Consider the following 16,957-nt stretch of genomic DNA (forward strand, 5'->3'; position numbering starts at 1 on the left):
GGAAGTCGATAGTTTTTCTTTCCGTTATTTGCGTCAATGGTTCAGCTTCTACCCACTTAGTGAAATAGTCGATGGCTACGATGATGAACCTTCTTTATCCACCAACGGACAAAAAAAGATCGAATATGTCAACTTCCTATTGATCTAATGGTCAAGGTACCGAAATGGTTGTAAAGTGACTCGACGGAAGCCTTTGGATATTAGCAAACCTTTAACATTGGTCACATTTCTTTACTAAGTCGGTAGCATGCTTTTGCATGGTTGGTCAATAATATCTTTATCGAAGAATCTTGTAGGATAGAGACTTATCCCCCAAGTGATTACTACAAATGCCTTTGTGCACCTTTCGAAGAGCATAGTTGGCTTCGAAAGATTGAAGACACTTGAGCAGGGGCAAAGACGTCGATCTTCAAAAAAAATTGATCGTCGGTGATCACATACTGAGCCGTCAATCTCTTTATTCGGTATGCCTTAGTAGGATCCGTTAGCAAGGTTCCACTAGTTAGAAATTTGACGATTAGATCAATCCAGCTCGGTTCATGACCAACTTGGATCTGATGAACTTCTTCTTCGGAGTCAATACTTGGATTCTCAAGATGTTCAATGAAGATCTTTTTCAATTTGCCACAGTCAAAAGTGGCGAGTTGAGACAAGAAATCAGCTTGGGTATTCTCCAAACAGAGAATATAGAACATCTCAAAGTGATCAAAATTTATTTACAGAGATTTAAGCTTCTGTAGGTACCTAAGAAGAATAGAATCTCGGACCTCATATTCTTCTCAAGATTGGCCGACAATTAGTTGAGAGTTAATGAACACCTTTAGGCATTTGACATTGAGATCTTTGGTGATCTTCAATCTGACTATCAGAGCTTCATACTTGATTTGATTGTTTGAAGCCTTAAAGCCAAACTGAAGAGCATACTCAGTCACCATCTCATCGATGTTGGTTAAAATGAGATCTACCCGCATGCTTGGGTGTTTGAAGCTCCATCCACATGCGTAATCCACATTGGCTCTGAAGTCTCTTCACGGGGTTGATCCTCGACTAGACCATCATCGATTGGCATACATTCGACAATAAAGTCGGTGAGTGTCTAAGCTTTCATCAAGGATTGTGGAATATAAGAAAGATCGAACTCACTGAGTTCGATCATCCATTTGGCCATTCTCCTCGAAGTGTCCAGTCATTGGAGTAAAGTTCTCAGGGGGATATCAGTCAGGATCTTTACCGAATGGGCTTAAAAGTGGGAGCACAGTCGTTGAATAGTCATAATGATCATGAAGACAACTTTTTTAATCTGAGAGTATCTTATCTCAGCTCCGTGCAACACCTGACTTATATAGTCGATAGATTTTTGTACTTTATTTTCTTCTTGGACCATCACAAAGCTAACAGCTTTAGAAGTCATTGTTGGATTTGTGCCCTAGAAGTCAATTATTGGCTGACACATTATGTAATTCTTGGGCCTATACTTGTACTTGTAATTTTTTATTATCAATAAAAAACTTTTTCTTTTCAATCATGTTTATATGTCCATGATTTATCCTAGAAATTAACAAAGATGATTTTTATATATTCTTAAAGAGTTAAGAATTTGAGATATACATTAATTAGTGGTTAATTTCTAAATACTTCCAATCAAAAGATCATCATGGAGGACAGTGATCAATGTATTTGAGATCGGTATATGGTTCACCGTCCTTGTGGGCAGATGAGTCTCAGGTCTGCGGTATAGAGACACTGAGATGAAAGTGCAGGTGGTTGTTAGAAATAACTTGTAGTGAGCGTGACCAATACGAGAACCACATGGATATCTACTCACTCGTCAGTGGTCTTCTCGATGCTGCAGTGGTGTGAGTCATCCTTTGACCTGCGGTGTCATTGGCTATTCACAGCGAAGCTATTAGGTTTGTCTGCATGTTCCTTTGTCCCTAGCCATTTTGGTCCTTGCTATGTATGTTGGCTTCAATAGGTTCAGATTTGCTGTTTGGAGTAGGATGCACCTAGATGGGATCTATCGATCTTGGTAGAAAAAGAGAAGTCCTATATGATTTGTGAGACTGAGTTCAGAAAGTCTTTGACCAAAGCAAGTGTGAATACTGAAAAAAATTTTTATGAAATTCACAAATAAACTCGAGTCGAGCCAATCTAACATATGACTGACGATGGGGTCTGATGAGCTCTTCATGACCTCTGTCAAGTCGAAACTCATGATAGAAGGATTGAATCATACGATAACTGTATCTAAAAATTCGTACTTTCATCTTACTAGATTGTCACTATATACTGTTAGGTGTCACTGGTGGATTGTGAGACTCATCAGGCATCATCTTGATGATCGATGGCTCTCAAAGGGTAGAATTGAAAATATTTCAATCGAAAAGAGTTTCGATGATATTGTGATCGAGATCATAATATATCTCACTATCAGATAGAATGTAATCTATGGGGTCACACATTAAGGGATGTAATCTTGAATTTATCAATTGAACTTATGAAGTTTCAATTAGGTTAGGGTTTATTGAAATCCTATTAGGTTTATGAGAACCATGCTAGCACACGGTTAAACCTAATTCTTCTTGAAACTTGGATTTGATCAAGTCCATAGCCTTGACCTAACCTAAATTCATTTGGATTTAATTGAGCTCTTAATTGTGAGCCCAAGTAGATTTGATTAAGTCAATTAGTTGGCATAATTATCTTAACATTATCTCTTCTTTATCTCCTAATTATCTCTAAGTATGCATATAGAATAGATGGAAGAATATGTGGCACATCTTTTTCTTTTTGAAAATTATTGGGTGCCATATCCTAGAAGGGCCCATCTCCTCTTATGTGTCATGGCATGGAGGAGAGAGAGTGGGGTCCACACTCTATTTTTTTTGGCTAGAGATCCCTTTGTGGGGCGTCAAGAGTTGGCGCCCTAACCACCTGACATGTATTCATGGATCCCTATTATATATACTTAAAAGGACTAATTAATTATCATTTATATCTGATTTTATTTGACATAAATTAGATTTAAAAGGTAGAGAATTCTTATGAGATAAGAATCTACCTTTTTAAGTTGATAGGATTCTTGATATGTGTTTGGGCAGTGTCTATATATAAAGGGTGGTCTTTGGGGTTTTAAAGAATAAATTTTTGATTAACAAAACTCTCCCTCTCTCTATCTTCATGTCTTCTCTCATCATTTTGTTCTTTTTCACATTCAAAAGTTGGGTGCTCTCTCTTTCACACACCTAGAAGAAGTTCTGGTGACTTAGAGATCAAGGATCGAGGAGAAGAAGAAGAAGGCTACAGATCAAGGAGTTATCTCACAGTTAAGATTAAAGGAATTGATCAAAGTCTTCAAGGCTAAAATTTTTCTTGAGAAAAAAAATTTCATATGAGAAAAAAAAATTCGAGATCGATCTTGATGGATACTCATAGAGGCCGGACACGTATGCGGCTCAACCTTCTACAAATCTGAGATCATCAATAGCAATGAATTTTTACCCGCAGAAAGATAATGAGATCTAATCTTATAAATTTTTTTCTAAATTTTAGATTTATAATATGTATTTTTTTGGACTTGGATAGGTTTAAGTCTGGTATTTAGCATGTGGGGTTAAAGGATTTAACCCATTTTATTTTTCGCTGCCTGTTTTTGAAGTTTTGAAATCTACACATGCTACCTATCTGATTTTCTAACAGTGGTATCAGAGTCACAGATTTTAAAAAATATATATGATCTAGTTGTTAAATTAGATCTAAAAGTTTTAATAATTTAAAATTAATTTTGTGCTGATATAATGTTATCCTGATATAGGATTTACCTCTTATACTGTAAAGGTTGTCCTAGCACAAGATTGATCAATTTTGAAAGCTATTTTTGAAATAATTAAATCAAATCTTTTAGATCTAAAAATTAATATATGTGATATGTTTAATTTGTGTTTAGATCTGAAATTAGAATGATTAAAAGTTTACATTAAACTGATACAAGGTTGTCCTGATATAGGGTTTAACCTCTATATTGTAAAGGTTGTCCTAGTTTGATATGAATCAGTTTTTGAAAAGATATTTTTAAAATATTTTGATCATTATTTTAGATCTGATTTTATACATATTTGATATGTATAAATTTAATTTTAGATCTGAAATTAATGTATATGTGATGCATATTTGATTTAGATCTGAAACTACATATATTTGATATATGAAACTAGGTTTAGATCTGAAACAGTTTCAAGATCATAAGCCATTAATTGCATGCAATGAAACATAATCTAAAAATCATTTTTAGATCTAAAATTGTGTTGTTGCATATGGGTATAGGTTGAACAAATTAAGTCTAAGTGCACAAACTACAATTAGGGTTTAGTTGATTAGATCAGGCTAGAATCCGTTTTTGATTTTGAGCAGTTGATTGAACCTAATCAATGGATGATTAGGATTAGATCAAAGGGACTCAAAGTTGACTTTAGTTGTAGTTGATCACATCGATTCATATTTTGATGTGAGTTGATTAACTCAAGATCGAATTTAGCTCAGTGATTCGGATCTGTTTCAATAGGTTAATCTAATCGATTCTAATCATCTAATTTGATGTCTAAGGTAAGTATTTAGATAGTGTTATTTAATTGATTCTGTTGTTTGATCTGATCAATTTTGATTGGTATCTAAGAAAAATAACGGAGGGATCCCCATGCATCTTAAGTTATCTGGCCATCTTGAGAGATTCAGTTTCGTGTTCGGTTACTTGTTGACTCGAGTTCATCCATGCCAACTAGGATGGTTAGACATATTGATGTGCTGACATAATTTAATTAGTCGAATGTCAGATCTACTGATTTAAAAGAGATCTAAACTCAAATCTCCTCATTAAATATTAAGTCTAAAGGTCTTCCATCATTGTAGAGATGTGGGTACCTTCCTGACATTGATCATTCTTGATTGATTATAATGGTTCGATTGCATCGGAAAGGTACAACCACTCTATTGATATTTGATGTCCTGAGGTAGAAATGAAGTTGGGCCCAATAACTATTACGTGAGAGTTTCATTGACGGCTTTGCGTCCGCTGGTAAACGATGGGTCTGACTTAACTAAAGAATGTGCCAATAACTGTTAGGTGAGGCCACAAGACTTAGAGATCAAGCCCACTGCAACTTGCTTAGTGAAGCAATGGACAAAGTGTTATCCACTCATTGGTCTATACTCATCAATAACTGTTAGGTGAGGTGTGTATAGATTAATGGGACTACAGTACCCATTTATAACTGATCACGTATAGGTTTTCATTTCTCCATTCGAGGAGTGTGGGAGATTCGAAAAAATAATGAAAGCATTTGTTTATTTTTAAAGTCTCTAGAATAAATATTTTTATAAGTACAAAATTTAACTAGAAACAATTCTCTCTACAGATAACAATGTTGAGTTCAAACCTCTTAGTCTGAATCCTTGATATAGGTTGACCGGCACCAATTACAAAGACTGGCTCCAAAATTTAAAAATTATTCTCACTTTCGAAAAACTTATCTATATCCTCGATCAGAAAGCACCTGCGTTTCCTACTCATCCATTCGCTGATCAACGAGCTACACTTGAAAAGTGAATGGATGAAGATGATAAGGCAAAATGCTATATCTTAACGTCTATGTCCAATGATCTTCAGTAACAGCATGAAGATATGAGGACTGCCAAGGAGATGTTGGTTTACCTACAAGAGTTATATGATGAACAGAGTCGTACAGCTCGCTTTGAGGTCTCCCAGAGATTTTTTAGAGCAAAGATGCGTGATGGGCAGACTGTCAATGATCATTATTAGACAATGATCAAGGACATAGAGGAGCTTCAGAAGCTCGGGATGAATATAGACAAGGAATTGCAGGTGGATCTGATCCTTCAGTTTCTTCCTGATTCATATGGCAGTTCATCATGAACTACCATATGAATAAGATTGATGCTACTTTGCCAGAGTTATTGAATATGTTGGTGACTGCAGAGGGCACCTTGAAAAGTTCAAGAGGTACAGTTCTGGCTGTGGAGCGGACTTTCTCCAAAAGGAAGTCTTCTTTCAAGAAAAAGAAAAAGTCCACAAAGAAGTAAAAGAATGAGGTCAAGCCTAAGAAACAGGTTCCAAAGAAGGCTGACAATAAAGAAAAATATTTTCATTGCAATGTCGAAGATCACTGGAGAAGAAACTGTCTGACTTATCTGGCAACTGTTAAGAGTAGGAAGAAGGATGGATCTTCTGAAGGTACATCTGAGTTGCTCGTTATTGAAACTAATCTAAAGGTTTTCTCTTCTTTAAGTTAGGTTCTTGATTCTGGTTCAAGTACTTATTTGTACACTTCAATGCAGGGTCTTGAAGAAGCTAAGGGGCTGAGGAAAGATGAGATCACTCTTGAGTCGACAATGGAGTAAGGGTTGCTGCTGTGGCCATCGGGACCTACCCTTTGCGACTATCATTAAGATTTAGTTTGCTTTTGAAAGACTGTTTCTATGTACCTGTAGTCAGTAAAAATTTGATTTCTATCTCTGTGCTGGCACAGGATCATTATAATTTTTATTTCAATAAAGACATATGTTCTATTTATTTTGAAAATAAACTTGTGGCATGTGCTTTCTTGATTGACGGTCTTAACCATTTGCATACGGATGCAAATATAAACATTAACGAGCAAATAGTAAATGCAATAGGGTCTAAGAGATCTAGAGATATGATCAGCCAAAAATACCTATAGCACCTTAGGCTAGGCCATATTGGAGAAGATAGACTCATCAAACTGGAGAAAGATGGTCTTCTTGGACCATTGACTTTCAAGTCTTATCCAGTCTGTGAATCGTGTCTTCAAGAAAAAATAACCAAGCTACCCTTTGTGGGACAAGAAGAAAAGGCCACTGAGATATTAGCTCTGGTACACACTGACGTATGTGGTCTATTTGATATACAAGTCAGGGATAGCTATATCTACTTCATAACCTTTACTGATGATTATTCACGGTAGGGATTCGTGTATCTGTGGCATCAAAAGTCTAAAGCCTTTGAAAAATTTAAAGAATTCAAACATAAAATAGAAAAACAGACTGAAAAACTCATAAAGGTTCTTCGATCAGATTGAGGAGGAGAGTATCTTAGTGGAGAATTTTGGATCTATCTTAAAGATAATGACATAATCTTACAGTGGACACCTCCAGGGATGTCTCAACTCAATGGGATATCTGAAAGAAGGAATCAGACCTTATTAGATATGGTCTGGTCCATGATGAGCTTCACAGACCTTCTTGATTTTTTCTGAGGATATGCTTTGCTTTCTATGATTCATCTCTTGAATCGGATTTCTTCTAAATCTGTTCCCACCATACCATATGAATTACGGCATGGTAAGAAGCCAACTCTTGGGTACCTCAAGATTTGGAGATATCCGATCCATGTCAAGCAACAGCAGGCGGACAAGTTAGAGGCTAGGTCCTTTAGAGCTCATTTTATAGGGTATCCTAAGGAAACCATGGGATACTACTTCATCTTTCTTAAGATCACAATGTGATTGTGAGCCACCATATTGTTTTCTTGAAAAAAGAGTTTATCCAAGATAGAGATAGTGAGAGGAAGATTGAGCTCGAAGAGAAAGTCTCTAAAGAGCATCAAGTCCAAAGATTTGAACCCAGTAATGAGCCAGTATATGTGATACCTCCTCCACCTTATAAATCAAATAGGATCTCCCATCCTTCCGAAAGATATTTAGGTATTCTTACAGAGGATTTAGAGAAAGTGTTCCTTGTGGAAGATAGGGACATTAGGAATGATCCCAAAACCTATGATGAGACAATATTAGATATAGACTCTGAGAAATGGATGGATGCGATGAAGTCAGAAATTGACTTCATGCATTCCAACTAGGTTTGGTCTTTAGTAGATCCACTTGAAGGTATTGTACCTATTGGATGTAAATGGATTTACAAAAAGAAGATTGAGTCAGATGGTAAGGTAGAGATCTATAAGGCAAGGCTAGTCGCAAAAGGTTATAGTCCATGCGAAGGTATCAACTATCATGGAATTTTTTCATCTGTAGCCATACTGAAATTCATTCGTACTCTGCTTGCCATAGTAGCTTTTCATGATTATGAAATCTGATAGATGGATGTAAAGACTGTCTTCCTAAATAGATATCTTGAGGAAGATATCTATATAGAGCAGCCTCTAAGTTTCACATCCAGTAATAGTGATCACAAGGTCTACAAGCTGCAAAGATCCATATATGGACTCAAGCAAGCATCTCGGAGTTGGAACATTTATTTCAATGATGTGATCAAAATATTTGATTTCATCAAAAATGAAGAAGAACCGTATGTGTACAAAAAAGTCAGTGGGAGCACTGTCACTTTTCTCGTATTGTACGTGGATGACATCCTTCTGATTGAAAATTATATTCCCATGTTGACGTCGGTCAAAGTATGGTTATCGAAAGAGTTCGCCATGAAAGATCTAGGAGAAGCTTCCTATATTTTTGGTATAAAAGTCTATAGAGATAGATCCAAGAGAATGATGGGACTCTCACAGCATATGTACATAGAGGAGGTGCTGAAGAGGTTCAACATAGAAAACTCTAAGAGGGGTCTTTTGTTCCTTAGACACGGCATTCATCTCTCCAAGAAGATATGCCCTGACACACCTGAGGAGATCCAACGCATGAGCAAGATCCCTTATGCTTTGGTAATAGAAAATCTCATGTATGCCATGTTATGTATACGCTCTGATATAGCATTTGTCGTGAGTGTCACAAGTAGATATTAGGTGAATCTAGGTGAAGAACACTAGATTGCTGTTAAAAACATCTTTAAGTATTTGAGAGGGACTAAGGATTTGATGTTGGTCTTTGGTGGAGGATCGGAGCTGAAAGTTGAGGGATACACCGATTCAGACTTTATGGCTAATGTTGATGATAGAAAGTCTACATTAGGATGTATCTTCTTATGTAATGGTGGTGTGATTAGCTGAAAAATTTCAAGCAGCCGATCATTGTAGATTCGATCATGAAAATTAAGTACATCGCCTCCTCTGAAGCTGCTAAGGAAGCCTTTTGGTCCAAAAAGTTCATTGTGGAGTTGGGTGTGATGCCATCAGATGCTATTGTACTGCACTACGACAATAATGGTGCCATAGCTTTCGCTAAGGAGCCCAGGTCTCACAAGAAGTCCAAGCACATAGAGTGGTGGTTTCACATCATACGCGAATACCTCGAGAAGAAGTTTGTTGAGATATAGAGAGTCGACTCCATGCTGAATGTGGCAGACCCACTGACCAAGCCTCTCAATCAGTAGAAGACCGAAGCTCATCTTGAGAAGATGGATCTTAGGTATATGGCCAATTGATTTTAGGTCAAGTGAGAGTTTATTGGATTTATACCTAAAAGTCAATTATTGGCTGACACATTATGTAATTCTTGAGCCTATATTTGTATTTTTAATTTTTTATTATCAATAAAGAGCTTTTTCTTTCCAATCATGTTTATATGTCCATGATTTATCTTAAAATTTAACAAAGATGATTTTTGTATATTCTTAAAGAGTTAAGAATTTGAGACATACATTAATTAGTGGTTAATTTCTAAATACTTTCAATCAAAGGATCGTCACGGAGGACAGTGATTAATCTATTTAAGATCGGTGCACGGTTCACCTCTCTTGTGGGCAGATGAGTCTCAGATCTGCGGTGTAGAGACATTGGGATGAAGATGCAGGTGGTTGTTAGAGAATAACTTATACTGAGCGTGACCAATATGAGAACCACATAGATGTCTACTCACTTGTCAGTAGTTTTCTCAATACTGCAGTGGTGTGAGTGGTCTTTTGATCTACGTGTCATTGGCTATTCGCAGTGAGGTTATTGGGTTTGACTGCATATTTTTTTGGTCCCTAGCCATTTGGGTCTTTGCTGTGTATGTTGGCTTCAGTAGGTTTAGATTCGCTGTTTGGAGTAGGATGTACCTAAATGGGATCCATCGATCTTGGTAGAAAATGAGAAGTCCTATGCGATTTATGAGACTGAGTTCAGAAAGTCTTTGATCAAAATAAGTGTGAATACTAGAAAAGAGTTTTCATAGAATTCATAAATGAACTCGAATCGAACCAATCTAGCATAAGACTGACGATCGAATCTGACGAGCTCTCCATAACCTCTGTCAAGTCGGGACTCACGATAAAAAGACTGAATTATACGATAACTGTACCTAGAGTTCATACTTTCATCATACTGGATTGCCACTATATACTGCTAGGTGTCACTGATGGATTGTGAGACTCATCGTACATCATCTTGATGATCAATGGCCTTTGAAAGGTAGAATGGGAAATGTTTCAATCCATCGAAAAGAATTTCGATGATATTATGATAGAGATTATAATATATCTCACTACCAGATTGAATGGAACCTATGGGATCACATATTAAGAGATTTAATCTCAAATTTATCAATTGGACTTATGAAGTTTCAATTGATTAGAATTTATTGAAATCCTATTAGGTTTATGAGAACCATGCTAGCACACGGTTAAACCTAATTCTTCTCGAGACTTTGATTTGATCAAGTCCATAGCCTTGAACCTAATCTAAATTTATTTGGATTTAATTGGACTGTTAATTGTGAGCCCAAAAAAATTTGATTAAGTCAATTAGTTAGCATAATTATCCTAACATTATCTCTTCTTTATCTCCTAATTATGTCTAAGCATGCATGTGGAATAGATGGAAGAATATGTGACGCATCTTTTTCTTTTTGAAAATTATTGGGTGCCATATTCTAAAGGGGCCCACCCTCTCTTATGTGTCATGGTGTAGAGGAGAGAGAGAGGGGTCCACGCCCCATCTCTTTTAGCTAGAGATCCCTTTGTGGGGCACCAAGAGTTGGCGCCCCAACCATCTGACATGTATTCCATGGATGCCTGTTGTACATACTTAAAAGTGCTGATTAATTATCATTTATATCTGATTTTATTTGGCATAAATCAAATTTAAAAGATAGAGAATTCTTATAAGATAAGAATCTATCTTTTTAAGTTGATAGGATTCCTGATATGTGTCAGGACAGTGTCTATATATAAAGGGTGGTATCTAGAATTTTAAAGAATAAATTTTTGATCAACAAAACTCTCCTTCTCTCCATCTCTATGCCTCCTCTCATCATTTTCTTTCTTTCCACACCCAAAAGTTGGGTGCTCTCTCTTCCACACACCTAAAAGAAGTTCTGATGACTTAGAGATCAAGGATCGAGGAGAAGAAGAAGAAGGCTACAGATCAAGGAGTTGATCTCGTAGTTAAGATCAAAAGAATTGATCAAAATCTTCAAGGCCAAGATTCTTCTTCTTCTTGAGAAGAACAATCTCATACGAGAAAAAAAAGATCGAAATTGATCCCGATGGATATCCGTAGAGGCCGGACACGTATGCGGCTCAACCTTCTATGAATCCGAGATCATCAATAGCGGTGAATTTCTACCCACACAAAGATAATAAGATCTGATCTCATAATTTTTTTTTAAATTTTATATTGATAATATGTGCTTTCTCTGAGCTTAGGTAGGTTTAGATCTGATATCTAGCATGTGGGGTTAAAGAGTTTAATCCGTTTTATTTTTTGCTGTCTGTTTTTAAAGTTTTGAAATCTACACATGCTACCTACCTGATTTTCTAAAAGTCATAGCCAAATATATGAATAGTTTGTCACTGGTATTTGATTTTGTCGGTAGTGGAGGAGAGTATAAGTACTACTTCAAGTCATCGAAAGCCTTCTGGCACTCTTCTGTCCAAGTGAAGTCTTTCATCTATCTAAGAATTTTGAAGAAGGGGAGGTATCGCTTTGTGAATTTGGAGATGAATTAGCTTAAAGATGCAATACGTCCTGCCAATTTTTGAATATCCCACTGAGAAGTCGGAAGCTTCATGTCGAGAATAGCCTTGATCTTTTTGAGGTTGGCCTCGATGCTCCATCTTGTTACCATAAAATTGAGAAACTTTTTCAAAGTGATGTCGAAAGCACACTTAGTCGAGTTCAGTTTCATTTGATATTTTCTTAAGACGTCGAAAGCTTCTGTCAGATCGTCGATATGGAGAGAAGCTTCATTGCTCTTTACGAGTATGTCGTCAATATAAACTTTCATATTATGTCTGTTTTGGTTCTTAAAGACTTTGTTGACCAGCCTTTGATATGTAGCTCCAATATTTTTGAGGCCGAAAGGCAAGATTTTATAATAGTACAAGCCTTTATCGGTAATAAATGCCATTTTTTCTTATCGTCAGGCGCCTTTCGAATTTGATTGTATCTAGAGAGAGCATCCATAAAGTTTAGCAGTTGGTGGCCTAAAGTTGCATCGACTAGTTGATCGATCCATGAAAATGAAAAGCTGTCCTTTGGACAAGTTTTATTCAAGTCAATGTAGTCGATATGTATCCTCCATTTGCATTAGCCTTTTTGACCATCACGATGTTCACGAGTTAATCAGGATAAGTTGTCTCATGAATGAAGTCGGCTGCTAGCAACTTGTCAACTTCTTCATCGATGACCTTCTATCACTTGGGAGCAAAACTTCTTTTCTTTTTGTCTCACTGATTTATGCTTAGCATTGACATTTAGTGGGTGGATAATTACATCAAAAGGGATGCCCGGTATGTCTGAGGTAGATCAAGCGAAGATATCTGCATTCTTCCTCAGAAAGGTGACAAGCTTCTCCCATAGTTCATCAGTTAATAAAGATTCGACCTAGATGATTTTAGTCGGATCTTCATCATTGAGGGGCATTGAAATAAGTTACTCTATGGGTTCTCTCCGACTTTCTTCTTCTCTCTGATTCAGTCCATCAATGGGAAGAGCTTCAGTTGACTTCTTTTCTTTGATTATAGTTAAATAACATTGTCAAGCCAACTGTTGATTTTACCTCATTTCACCAGTCCCATTCCTCATCAAGAAATGCACGAGCAAGTGGTATGTTGAGATAATCACTTGGAGTGTATTCAGTTCAGATCATCTCAAGATAATATTGTAGGTGGAAGGGACTCGGACTATGAGAAAATTGAGTCGCACGATCGATTGCCGAGGTTATTGCCTGACAGTAATAGGAAGTTCTATTTCTCCTTCTACTAAGATTGGGTCACCAGTAAACCCAATTAAAGGTATGTTAATTAGTTTTAGTTGGTTAGTAGAAAGTCGCATTTGGGAGAAAGCATCATAGAAAGTTACATCACCGGAGCTTCCATTATTAACAAGACACCATTTTACATTATAATTAGCTATTATCATAGATACAGTAACAGCGTCGTTATGAGGAGTTAGACTCCTTGTAGATCTTTCTCAAAGAAAACGATGTCGTCATTTGCCCATTGACACTTAGAGGAGCTTTCCAAGTCGTCTTCTCCCTGAAGTCTCGATCTTGTCGAGATCATGTTGATCACGTCCGTCATAGGTTGAGCATGAGTTTCTTCCTCGAGACTGTTGGGGTAGATCCCTCAATTGTAGAACATGGATCACCTGCTCAAGATCACAATAATATCCGAAAAGCGGATGTTGATATCACACAAGAAGAAGAAGAAGAAGAAAGAACAACAAACAAATACAATAAAAATACATGGATCAACCTCAAGCTAATCTCCATGGGACGTGCAAGCTTCACTATGAGAGAAACAAAATCGAAGAATACAAGAAAAACTCACCACTCAATTCTTGTACAAGAGTCTCTCAACAAGAAGTCTCAAAACTCTCACAAAAGCTCTCTAAAATCTTTCAAGAAGCCTCTCTATACGACTAGGATGTCACTAGTTGTCTGACTCAATAAATGGATCGTCAATTGAAGTTTTATAGCCTCCAAAAATTCTAAAATAATATTTCATTAGGAGATCAAGTCCAAATCAAAGTCCAAAATCAATTCTGGCCTCCGATCATGATCGACTTGCATTGTGGCCGTCCGATCACGCAATGAGGCAACCCCAGGCTCCTGATCAAACTCGAAAAGCCTCTCAATCATTTGATCATGATCGGCTCACTCTAGAGCCATCAAATTGCACTCCGATCCATGCCATCCTCTATGAGTTGTGACAGAGCATGGTCCACCATGGGCCGCGATACCCAGGCAGGCCTGGGCGCCTGCACTCGCGGGCCATGCACGTGCCTAGGCCAGCCCAATGCATTGCTGGCCTAGCACCAGTGCACTACCGGGCCTGACCCACACCGCCTTCGGCCTGCACCGGTGCATGGGCATCTCCGACGGCCCATGGGCCATATCAGTTGCTCCTGGCCTGCTCCCTCGCATGTGTCTTCTTCATCCGAACTTCATTTGGACTAATCTTGATCTCATTGGATTTTATTTTTCATCTTAATCTCGTTCTAAGCTTATTATGAAAAAAATCTTGAGATATTTTTCTTAACAATCTTCATCTCGACTCGATGTTCGACCTCAACTTGTTTCTGAGAGCCTGTGATCCGTCTCACCCCCACGTCTTGGAGCACACCTGCTATCTTATGGACGGGCAAACATGGGAGTCGAGCCAGATCACTTAATCTCATCTTTGTCATGGGCTGTGTCTACTCTGATTAAAGATCTGCTCGAAAAAATCTTCTATGACAATAGGAACTTCACTCTGTGACGTTACCTCTCATCTTTTCGAGTCTGCCATCTTGTGTCCGATCCACTTGCATTTAGAGCTCCATCTCACTTTGGGCTCTTCCTGACTCCTGAAGCTCTAAGTTGCATTAGACTCTCTGTCAGATAGTAATATCCTCCTCTAATCTTCTTCCCCTCCAATATCACCCTATCACCATGCATGACCTTTAGGATTCCATCACCAGCTATCCACCTATAGTCATTTGAATCCAGTCTGCTCTGTGAGATAAGATTCTATCTAAAATTGGATATGTATTAGACCTTCCCCAATCTTCTCACTGCACCATCATGTGTCCTCCAGCTAACCATCTCGGTGCTCTTGATCGCACAACTCGATCCATCCGACAGATGAACAGTACCCTCACTGCTCTTTAGAAAGTCAAACAGCTCCTCTCTATAACAAACATGATGGGTGTATACAAAATCTAAAATTTACTATTGAGAAGAAGTAGATATCTCATCAAATATTAATAGGACATCATCCTTTGACTCGCTATTGGCCGTCGCTGTAGTAGCCCTTGTCTGATCCCTGAGTTAAGCAATCTCTGACATGATGCTCCAACTCATCACACCGATAGCATCCGATCTTGCTGGGATCCCTCATCTTAGACATGGATCATCCTCCTCGTGATCCTCTACCATTCCATCTGTTGCCACCTGCTCCTCCATAAACCATCGAAGCCGAGCACCACCACTTGAGCTCGAAGCTAGGTTCTTCCTCATTAGAATCTTATTCTGGAGAATTGCTGTAGTGACCTTATCCATCTTGATGGTGCTCTTCTCCACTAGAAGAGCAGTCATCAAGGACTCATACGAAGGGAGAAATGATGCTAGCAAGATAAACGCCCTGATATTCTCCTCAACCTTCTCACCTACATTGAGAAGATCGATGAGAATCTTTTGGTAGTGATCGAGATGCTCCTGCACATTCTGTCTCTCATCCATCCATAGTTAGTAGAACTGCCTCCATAAGAAAAGAGCATTGGTAAGAGACGTCGTCATGTACAGCTTCTCGAGCTTCGACCACAGCATCGTCGGAGAAGTCTCATCAAGTGTATGGATCACCACCTCATCTATCAAGTACATACGGATGGTACTCACCATTTGTATCTGTAGTTGCTTTCAGGTCTTCTCCTCTATGGTAGTCAGCTTTTCATTCAAGAGAGTATCGATCAACCTCTGTTGGATGAGCACATCCTTCACCCTCGCTTGCTGCAAGGAGAAATTATTCTTTCCATCGAATCAGTTGATCTCCACCTTGATTATACTTATCTTTTTTATCTTTTATCTCGATCAACACCACCTCTATCTGGACCACCTGATACCACTTATGTTAGATGTATGTCCTAGAAGCCAATATGGCTGACACATTGTAATAAAGCTAAGACATAATTTTATACTTAATACATTGATTTGATCAATAAAATGGCAAGTTTATTTTTCATTCAAGTGTGATGTGTCCTTGAATCGTCTATGAAATTAACATTTCGATACATATTCTCAAAGTGTTGAGAATTAGAGACATATATATAATTTCTAAATGCTCCTAGTCATAGTATCATCATGAGAACAGTGATCAATCTAGATAGATCGATATACAGATCACTTTCTTTGGGATAGATGAGTCTTTGATCTACAGTGTAAAGATACTGAGCAATGAGTGTAGATAGTTGTTAGAGAATAACTAGTACTGAGCGTGACCATACGAGAGATCACTTGAATTTTTACTCGATCGTTAGTGATTGTCTCGATGCTGTAGTTATGTGAATGGTCCTTTGACCTATGATGGTATGACTGCTTGCAGTGAGACTGCTGAAGTTTGATTGACACATAAATATGATCTCAATGATCTCTTGTAGTGGATGTTGACGACGGTTGGTCCACTGTAGGAGTAAGGTATGCATCAAGATAGAATCTATTGATCTTGATAGAAAGAAGTAGTCCTATGAGATTTGAGAGGCTACGTTCGAGAGTCTGTAGCCACAGCAGTGTGATTATTAAAAAAGAGTTTTTATAAGGATCGTAATTGGACTTGAGCTGATCAAATCTATCATATGACCGATGATGAGGTTTGACGATTTATCCATAACCTGCCATCTAATCGGGACTCACGATAGAGGGACTGAATCACATGGAAACTACACCTTAAGATTTTTTTTTGATTCTACTGAGTTACCACTACATACTGTTAGGTATCACTGGTGGATTGTGAGAGCTCACCAAGATTGCTCAGGATCGACAATCTTTGATGAGTTAGAGTGAAATTATTGTGATTCATTGAAAAAAGTTTCAATCATACAATGATAGAGATCATTGTA

Source organism: Elaeis guineensis, chromosome 2 (genome assembly GCF_000442705.2).
Source record: "Elaeis guineensis isolate ETL-2024a chromosome 2, EG11, whole genome shotgun sequence".
NCBI classification, from domain to species: Eukaryota; Viridiplantae; Streptophyta; class Magnoliopsida; order Arecales; family Arecaceae; genus Elaeis; species Elaeis guineensis.